Genomic DNA, 10,463 nt, shown 5'->3' with positions numbered 1-10,463 from the left:
CCTCAATTAAGCGTGACATTGATTGAAATGCAATGTGAATGTTCTCACAATATAACAAATGACTTCAATCTGGACTTAACCATGCATCTCAGCTGCGATTAGTGTCGCCCCCGCTGAGGGTGGAAGGGGGATGTGTTGGTTGGGTAAGGGAGAGGATGGAGAGAGCAAGAGAAAGAGAGAGAGAGAGAGAGAGCGAGTGAGGCTCGCTGCCATTATGAACTGCCATCAAGTTTGGGAAATCCACTCACACATGAATGGCCCCACATGCAAATCAACCTGGGTTTTCCTCCAGGGCTGAGTTACTTGGCTCTGTGACATTGAGCAGGTCAGTTCCACTCTCTAAGTGGCACATCTTTTATTTGTGGAATAACGAATTTGGAAGGGGAGGGAGTGGGGCTCTACCTCCAAAATCCCTCGTTCTGGAATTGCCTGGCCTGAGAGGGGAGTAGGCCGAGGAGGGGTGTGAACCCAGGTTGCTGGGAGAGGTGAGGGGAGCCGGTGCTCCAGGAGGAGTCTCTGAGGGGAGGGGAAGGTGGAGTGGGGGAGGGCCCTTCAGGGAAGGGGCTGGGGGTGCAGAGTGCTGGGGTCTGGAGCAGGAGATAGACAGTGGGGTCTCCTTCGGCACAGTTTTGGAAGCCTGTGCTGCCCCTCCCCACATCTCCTCATCAATGTTCTTCAAACTTTTACATCACCCAAAGGGCTCTACTGAAACACACATTGCTGGGCCCCAGCCCCAGTAATCCCAGCTTGGTAGGACAGGAGTAGGCATGAAGAAATTTGCATTTACAATCCCTTTTTTAATAGCTACAAAAACAGTAAAATACCTAGGAACACAGATAACCAGGGAGGTGAAAGATCTCTGCAAGGAAAACTGTAAAACACTGCTGACAGAAATCAAAGATGAGACCAAAAATATGGAAAAACATCCCATGCTCATAGATTGGAAGAATCAATATCATTGAAATGGCCATACTGTCCAAAGCAATTTATAGATCAAATGCAATTCCTCTCAAACTACCAATGACATTTTTTCACAGAATTAGAAAAAGCTATTCTAAAATGCACATGGAACCAAAAGAGAGCCCGAATAGCTAAAGCAATCTTAAACAAAAAGAAAGCCAGAGTCCTCATATTACCTGAGTTCAAACTATACTACAAAACCACAGCAACCAAAACTGCATGGTATAGGTAGAAAAAAGACACATAGACCAATGAAACACAAAAGATAACCCACAAATAAAGCCACACATCTGATCTTCAACAAAGCTGACAAAAACAATAAATGGGGAAAAGGCCCTTAATTCAATAAATGGTGCTGGAATAACTGGCCAGCTATACACAGAAGATTGAAACTGGACCCTTCCCTTTCACCATATGCAAAATTCAACTCAAGATGGATTAAAGACTTCAGTGTAAGGCTTCAAACTATAAAAATCCTAGAAGAAAACCTAGAAATGCTCTTCTTGATATGAGTCTTGGCAAAAAACTTATGGTTAAGTCCTCAAAAGCAATTACTACAAAAACAAAATTGACAAATGAGACCTAATGAAGCTAAAGAGCTTCTGTACAGCTAGAAAAACTATCAACAGAGTAAACAGACAACCTGCAGAATGGGAGAAGATACTCACAAACTATGCATCCAACAGAGGTCTAATGTGTAATATCTATAAGGAGTTTAAATCAACAAGCAAAAGACAAATAACCCCCGTTAAAAAGTGGGCAAAAGACATGAATGAACACTTCTCAAAAGAAGTAATACAAACAGCCAACACATGTATGAAAAAATGCTCAGCATCACTAGTCATCACAGAAATGGAAATCAAAACCACAAGTAGACACCATTTCACAGCAGTCCAAATGGTTTTTACCAAAAAGTCAAAAAGTAACAGAGCGAGGTGGCGGGCGCCTGTAGTCCCAGCTACTCGGGAGGCTGAGGCAGGAGAATGGCATAAACCTGGGAGGTGGAGCTTGCAGTGAGCTGAGATCCAGCCACTGCACTCCAGCCTGGGCGACAGAGCGAGACTCCGTCTCAAAAAAAAAAAAAAAAAAAAAGTAACAGATGTTGATGAGCATGCAGAGAAAAGGATGCACTTATACACTGTTGTCTGGAATGGAAATTAGTCCAGCCACTGTGGGAAGCAGTTTGGAGATTTCTCAAAGAACTCTGAGGTTGAACGACCATTCAACCCAGCAATCCCATTACTGGGTATATGTCCAAAGGAAAACAAATCGTTCTACCAAGAGGACACACGCACCCATATGTTCATTGCAGCACAGTTCACAAAGGCAAAGACGTGGAATCAACCCAGGTGCCCATCACTGGTGGATTAAACAAAATGTGGTACATATGCACCATGGAATACTATGCAGCCATAAAACAAAACAAAATCAATCCTTTGCAGCAACACGGATGGAGCTAGAGGCCATTGTAGTAATAAGTAAATTAACACAGGAACAGAAAATCAAACACCACCTATTCTCACTTATAAGTGGGAGCCAAACATTGGACACTCACGGACACGGTGAAAGGAAAATAGATCCAGGGACCCCCAAATCACTAAGCTAAAGGGAGAAGGGGAGAAGTCAAGCTGGGAACTGCTTAAGAGCAACCTACCTCCCCTTCTTTTCAAAGTCACCCTCTGCTCACTGAGATAAATGCACATCTGATTGCCTCCTTTGGAGCGGCTCATCAGAAACTCCAAGGAATGCAGTCATTTGTCTCTTACCTACCTGTGAGCTGGAAGCCCCCTGTCCTCTTGGAGTCTTCCTGCCTTTGCTTCGAGCTGTCCCGCCTTTCCAGACCGAGCCAATGTTCATCTTACGTATGGTGATTGATGTCTCATGTCTCCCTAGAATGTATAAAACCAAACTGTGTTCTCATCACCTTGGGCACCTGTCATCAGGACCTCCTGAGGCTGTGTCACGGGTGTGAGTCCTCAACCTTGGCAAAATAAACTTTTTAAATTAACTGAGGCCTGGCTCAAATTTTCCAGGTTCACAACACAAAGAAGGGAACAACAGACAAGATTAGCAGATGATTTCAAAATGGTCGTATTTCAGTAACTTCAATAACGCAGGCTGGGGAGACAGGTTAGAGAGTGATTGTCAGCCAGTGGTTGCCTGCACAGAACTGATGGTGTCCCCTCCTGCAGGATGGCTCCACCCCACACTTTACCCTGGTTGCGATCAGGTGTGGCCTGAAAGGCAGCCCTAGAGACCGGAGCATGGAGGTAATGAGAGCTCGCTGGCCCAGACTCCTTCTAGAGGAGTCACTGGAGCTGGCTGGTCGGCCCCTGTGCTGCCCTGGGGCAAGGCCACTGCAGAGATGCTCCCCAGGCAGCCCCTCTCCCCAGGTGTCTTCTTCCTCGGCCCCTTCAGGCCCCACAGCTGGCTGTTGTTGACCCCAACACCAACCCTCGGTTGGGGTTCCCTACTTCCTGTTCTGCGGATTGTCCTGACGCTGTCCTCAGGCCACGCAGCCCCAGGGCGCTTTCGTCTCTCCTGGGATCCTGGGGCTGAGACCAGTTTCTTAGGGCTTCCTGCAGATCGGATTAGGGTGGAAGCACCTCTCCTATTGCAGGTTAGGAAGCTGCCGAGCGGAAACCCAGCATCCTGGCTGAACCTGGGGTGCTGCTGGCTGATCTGGGATCCCGCAAACTACCCGGGCCTCAGAATCACCTGGGGAGGTTGCTTCAAATGCATATGTTCGGGTCCCTCCCAAAACCAGAGTCAGAATGTCCCGAGGTGGCACCCAGGAGCATGGGCCTGGCTGCCGCCATCCTCTCCTACCCCTTGGTTATTTGGGAGCCCGGATCTGCCTTCACTGAGCACACAACGAATCACTGCGTGCCCTGTGACTGGGATGTGCCCTGGGACTGAGAACAAGGTCACTGCTATAGGAGGTCTCCCTCTGCTGTCTCCCTAACTGCCAGCACCTCTGTGACCCTGCACGGTGGGGGCGCAATGCAGCCCAGGTCCCCATCGCCCACTGCTGTGCACCAGTGATGCTGCCGTCAGAAACGGCCCCACTTGGGCACAGAGACGGCTGGAAACCCTGGCCCAGAAGTTAGGTTTGAGAACGAAAAAAAAAACCAAAAACAAAGAACACAGTTGAAATCCTCCAGTTGATCTTCCTCACTTTGAAGAACGTTGAACTTGTGATAAGAAGGCAGCCTGAGATCAACGATGGCAGATCCATCAACTGGTCACAGTTCAGTTCTGTCCCTGACCTCTGTGTCCCTGGAGGACCAGGCCTGGTTCAGTCTGTTCCCACTGGGAAACCTCCTTGCTGGGCAGCAAGCACCAGCCTAGCGGGTGGGGACCCTGGTCCCTGTCTGCACCTGTGCAGGGGCAGAGACACAAGGCCCCGCTGCTTCTGGGAACCTGGGCTTCTCACGGCGGGTGGCTGCTCACGGGGCTGCGGGCCACTCCTGTCCTCACACCCAAAGCAGCCCTACACCCAGGCCAGGCTTCCTCAGTCTGGCAGAGTCACTCCCAAGGGGGCAACATTAGCTCGTGGGTGGACAAAAATTCTTGGCCATTGCAACATTTGCAATTCTCGGGAGGGTCAACACATGAACAGGTTTATAATTCCTGTGCGCGGTGAGAAAAGGAACATTCAAAAGATCTTCTTCTTTTTTTGAGACGGAGTCTCGCTCTGTCGTCCGGGCTGGAGTGCAGTGGCCGGATCTCAGCTCACTGCAAGCTCCGCCTCCCGGGTTCACGCCATTCTCCGGCCTCAGCCTCCCGAGTAGCTGGGACTACAGGCACCCGCCACCTCGCCCGGCTAGGTTTTTGTATTTTTTAGTAGAGATGGGGTTTCACCATGTTAGCCAGGATGGTCTCGATCTCCTGACCTCGTGATCCACCCGTCTCGGCCTCCCAAAGTGCTGGGATTACAGGCTTGAGCCACCGCGCCCGGCCCCCTTCAAAAGAAGATCTTAAGAGTAGCCTCTAACAGCTGCATCGGGACACACAGCTAACAAAGTCAAGGCCTGTAATCTAAAGCTGGCCTCTTGCCCATGTAATTGGGGTTTGTTAAATATTTCACTGGCAGGTACTGGTCATAAACCTGTTTATCATAAACCTGTAGAATAAAGACAGGAGGGAACCAGTCTGCCTCCAGCCCCCCACTCAACTGCATATTTACCTTATCGTTTGGGCAGTGCCACCGAGCGCCCATCAGAATCTCAGGAATGTCACGGCTGTTTCACCACTTGCCTCTCCCACCTTCTGGGCCGCACACATCCACCTGTTAGAAAATATAAGTGCACGGTGCCTCACAGAGCCTGCCTTGAGATACATTCTCAGTGGACACAGAGTCTGTGTTCCTGGGCTTAAGTCCTCCAGCTTGGCTCAGAATAAGTCTCCCCATGATTTCCCTCAGTTCTAGTGTTTACTATTCAGCTTTGGGTCAATGGTGGTATTATAATTTCATTGCAGAGGTGAGGGCTTGACTAGGAACATAATGTCTAAAAATCTTCCTTAGCGGATTAATAATAAGAAAATGGTAAGGAACACTCTCAGCACACAGGCCTGTGAAAACTGGCAGGTGAAACTCATTGGCCATTCTTGGACTAGATCATGCAACAAATACACGAGAGTTGCTCACGACGTGACAGGTGCCTCCCTTGCTGTTGGGGATACAGCAGCAGGTGACATTCTCGACAGCTGAGGAGCCTGGCAATTCCTCCTGAGGCTCCTCTCCAACCCAGCTTCCAGGTTCCAGACACTTCCCACCCAGAGTGTCCAAGTCCAGCCTGATACTTCCCACAGCAGAGCCTGGGGGCAGCCCAGACCCTCAACCCCTCACCCCCCGGTGGCACGCCATCAGCTGGAGCTGCCAGCCTGAGAACTCGGCAGCCCTTGTGTGCTTGGGAGCACAGCTCCGATATGGTGTGGCTGTGTCCCCACCCAAATCTCATCTTGAATTGGAGCTCCCATAATTCCCGCGTGTTGTGGGAGGGACCCAGTGGGAGATAACTGAGCCATGGGGGTGGTTTCCCCCATACTGTTCTCATGGTAGCAAATAAGTCTCATGAGATCTGATGTTTTTTTTGTTTGTTTTGTTTTGTTTGTTTGTTCGTTTTTTTTTTCTTTCTTTTTGAGACGGTGTCTCAGTTTGTCACCCAGGCTGGAGTTCAGTGGCACAATCTCAGCTCACTGCAACTTCCGCCTTCTGGGTTCAAGCGATTCTCCTGCCTCAGCCTCCTGAGTAGCTGGGATTACAGGTGCACGCCACCATGCCCAGCTAATTTTTGTATTTTTAGTAAAGACGGGGTTTCACCATATTGATCAGGCTGGTCTCGAACTCCTGACCTTGTGAGCCTCAAACCTCAGCCTCCCAAAGTGTTGGGTTTACAGGTGTGAGCCACTGCGCCCGGCCAAACTGATGGTTCTATAAGGGGAAACCCCCTTTGCTTGGCTCTCATTCTCTCTTGCCTGCCGCCATGTATGACATGCTTTCAGCTTCTGCCGTGATTGTGAGGCCTCCCCAGCCACGTGGAACTGTGAGTCCATTAAACTTCTTTTTCTTTATAAATTACCCAGTCTCAGGTATGGCTTTATCAGCAGCGTGAAAGTGGACCAACGCAAGCTCCAAGGACAGGCGGGAGGAGGAGGCCATGTGGCATCCAGAAAGAGCAAAAGGTAGCTCTGCGGTCAGTCAGGTCCGACTGGGTCCCTTGCTGGATTTCCATCTTTTGTGCAGTTCAGTGATTGATGTAAAATGTCCTCAACTCAAACTGCCATGGCCCCAGCAGCGAACACACTGCTAAGGCCCGGCAGTCAGACAGGATGGCATCACACAAACAACTCGGCAATGCTGGCTGATGAAATAGCCATCTTGCCCTTTCTGGGGGTTACAGACATCCGGGTCACCTTCCTCCAGCCACTCATTTCTGTCCTGATTGATGAGGCTCCCTGAAGCACTGACATGTCATTTGGTCAAAGGTCCATTGCCGATTCGGGGCTGTAATTGTGCTAAGTCTGGGGATAAAGAGGTGAACGAGACGCTGACCCAGTCTTCAAGGAGCATAACTTATTAAAGGGGCTTTCATTATAGTACTAAAACTTCTTCGCACAACGATGACTGCACGTGCACCACCCAGGGTGGTCCACAGGAAGACTCGGGGCGATGCAGGATCCCAGGCAGGCGGCAGTGTGGGCCGCGGTGCACATAGCAGGCCCGTAGGTCTGCTCCTCTGCTTCCTGGAGTCTCTGCTAACAGGAAAAAGATTAGCGCTGTGAACCAGTCCCAGACGTGATGATCTTCTCAATACTCTAGGAGGCGATGGAGGGATCCGTCTTACCCAACTGCCACTTTGGGAATCCTGCATTTTAGAAGGCTTGGCCTGAAGCTTCATTTCTGTTGACAGTGCGTAGACATCCAAATGCTCTCGTATCTTTCCCCATCAAAATCTTCTCTTCAGAAAGTGCCCTAAGAAAACAAACACATGCAATGGCTTTGACCAAATGACTGTGTCCTCCCTCTCAGAGGAACAAGGCAGTGGCTGACGGTGTCCTCCCTCTCAGAGGAACAGTGCGGTGGCTGACGGTGTCATCTCCCTCAGAGGAACAATGCAGTGGCTGATGGTGTCATCTCTCTCAGAGGAACAGTGCGGTGGCTGACTGTGTCCTCCCTCTCAGAGGAACAATGCAGTGGCTGACGGTGTCATCTCCCTCAGAGGAACAGTGCGGTGGCTGACTGTGTCCTCTCCCTCAGAGGAACAATGCAGTGGCTGATGGTGTCATCTCTCTCAGAGGAACAGTGCGGTGGCTGACTGTGTCCTCTCCCTCAGAGGAACAATGCAGTGGCTGACAGTACCGTCTCCCTCAGAGGAACAGTGCGGTGGCTGACTGTGTGGTCTCCCTCAGAGGAACAATGCGGTGGCTGACAGTGTCCTCTCCCTCAGAGGAATAATGCCATGACTGACTGTGTCGTCTCCCTCAGAGGAACAATGCGGTGGCTGACTGTGTGGTCTCCCTCAGAGGAATAATGCCATGGCTGACTGTGTGGTCTCCCTCAGAGGAACAATGCGGTGGCTGACTGTGTCGTCTCCCTCAGAGGAACAATCTAATGCTGGCACTACTTCAGGCATCTCAAATCAGTGAATGAGGCTGCTCTGGGGTCTCAGGACATAGTCAGCCCAGGAGGGAGGTGGCGGAAGCCCCAGTGTACCAGCAAGGCATGCCCTAACCAGGAGTTGGGTGGATGATGCCAAATGCACAAATGCCCCACAGACGCAAGGTTAATACACAAAGCTTAGGCCTCCACGTGATGGCTTGCAGCTGGGCAGGTTGCATGTCATGCAGCTTTGGGAGCTGGATTCACGTGGCAGCCGTAGTGAGTTTGTATATTTACGGTGAGATTTTTCCAGCCAATGGAGGTCATGGGTCTGGAGGACGGGGATTCATCACAGTGACATCTGGGCTAGTGGAGCTGCTGCCGTTCCGACCCAGTGGCCTTGAAGCTGACTCCCCTGTAGCTGACCCGCGGCTCCCCATTGCCTGTGGAGTCCCCTCCTCTCCTGCCTCCTGCTGGCGTTTCACCTGACACCTTTATGCTCACAGCACACACTGCTTGCCCCAGAACTCCTCTCGGACCCCTCCTCCACATCAGGGAGTGGAAAGGACGGTGCCCTCTTCCCCTGCAGCTCTAGGGGATCCGTCCCCAACCTTGATGTGACAAAGGTTGGCTGTTGGGTGCTCCATTCAGATGCACCCCCTCTTCAGCCCTGCCAGGGGCTTCCCCAGGACACTCAGAAAAAAATGGTCACCTTCTTTGAGGCCATTGGACCCTGCTTAGCTGTGGACTCTCCTGGAGCCCGAGGCCCTTCCACCTGGGACATGATGTCACTGTCCCCTCCAATGGCTGCCCCTCCTCACTGCCAAGAGGTTTTCTTCACTTCCAAGTGGAGCAAGGAGCCCCTGCTGTGTGCTCCTGGGTGGTCCTGTGCTCTCCCCGCCACATTCATCACACAACCTGACACGTCGCTCGTCCATCTTGTCTCCATGCTCCTTAATGGAACCCAGCACAGTCTCTACCTCGTCCACATCTAGGCTGTCTAGTCTATACGCAGTCTATGTCCCGTCAATATCCAGTCTACATCTAGTCTGTAAGTATCTAGTCAATATCCACTCTACATCTAGTCTGTAAGTATCTAGTCAATATCCACTCTACATCTAGTCTGATCTATATCTAGTCTACATCTAGGCTGTGTCTAGTCTATTTCTAGTCAGTATCTCATGTAGATTCAGTCCGTCTGGTCTAATGTATCTAGTCAATATGTACTCGACGTCTAGTCTATATCTAGGCTGTATCTAGTCTATTTCCATCTATATCCAGTCTTCGTCAAGTCAGTATCTTCTCTATATTTCATCTATTAATACATGTAGTCTACATCTAATCTGTATGTATCTAATCAATATCCAATCTACACTTGGTCTACAGCTAAGCTATATAGGCTGCAAACCTGTAGAGCTATACCCGGTCTCCATCTAGTCTATAGTCCATATGTAGTCTATACATAGTCTATATTTAGCCTGTATTTGGTCTGTGTTGAATCTGTACACAGTCTCCAGCCAGTCTGTATCTAACCTGCATGGAGTCTCGGCCTATTTTATGTCTACCTTGGTCACAGAGCTAGGAGCACAGAGCCAGGCTCCCGCTAGCTGAATGAACAAGTGAAGGAAGAGATGGCAAGATGAATGATCACTGCTAACCTGGACTTGCTTATAGTCTCCACCACCGGGTTGATGTTACTCTAGTGCCTGCTCAGAGGCAGCGCGACAACGCCCCAGGCAAAGCTCTAGCTACCTCCACACGCGAGACCAGGGAGGTCCTTACTCACAGGGTTCATAAGACAGACAATTCTGGAGCATCCAGAAGAGCCGTTTTCCCCAGTTATCTTCACAGATAACACAGCTGTGGCCCTCCGACCCCTGAGAGGGTGGGACCTCCTCTTTCTTTACAGGGAAGGGGTTGACTCTGCCAGGACCTGGGCGCAGGACACGACGACTCTGCCCAACAAGCTGCCACCGCCCCCTGGCAGCTCAGACGGCTGCATCCTTCCTATTTTCTTTCTATTTTCACTGACATTTATTTTTTCACATGAAAGATGCTGTTTTCTGTTTTTTGGAGACGGAGTCTCCCTCTGTCACAACCTCCTGCTTGTGGGTTCAAGCGATTCTCCCACCTCAGCCTCCAGAGTAGCTGGGCTACAGGCACAAGCCACCACGCCTGGTTAATTTTTGTTTTGTTTGTTTTTGGTTGGTTTTTTTTTTTTGGTATTTTTGGTAGAGATGGGTTTTTACCTATTACCCAGGCTGGCCTCATACTCCTAAGCTCAGGTGATCCTCCAGCCTCGGCCTCCCAACGTGCTGGGGTTACAGGCAGGAGCCACTGCACCTGGCCAAAAAAGTCTTATTGGTAGACAATTTTATAGCTGAAAATTGAGTCTGGA

This window comes from Macaca fascicularis, chromosome 13 (assembly GCF_037993035.2).
Source record: "Macaca fascicularis isolate 582-1 chromosome 13, T2T-MFA8v1.1".
In the NCBI taxonomy this organism is placed as follows: domain Eukaryota; kingdom Metazoa; phylum Chordata; class Mammalia; order Primates; family Cercopithecidae; genus Macaca; species Macaca fascicularis.
This window is presented reverse-complemented; position numbering follows the sequence as displayed.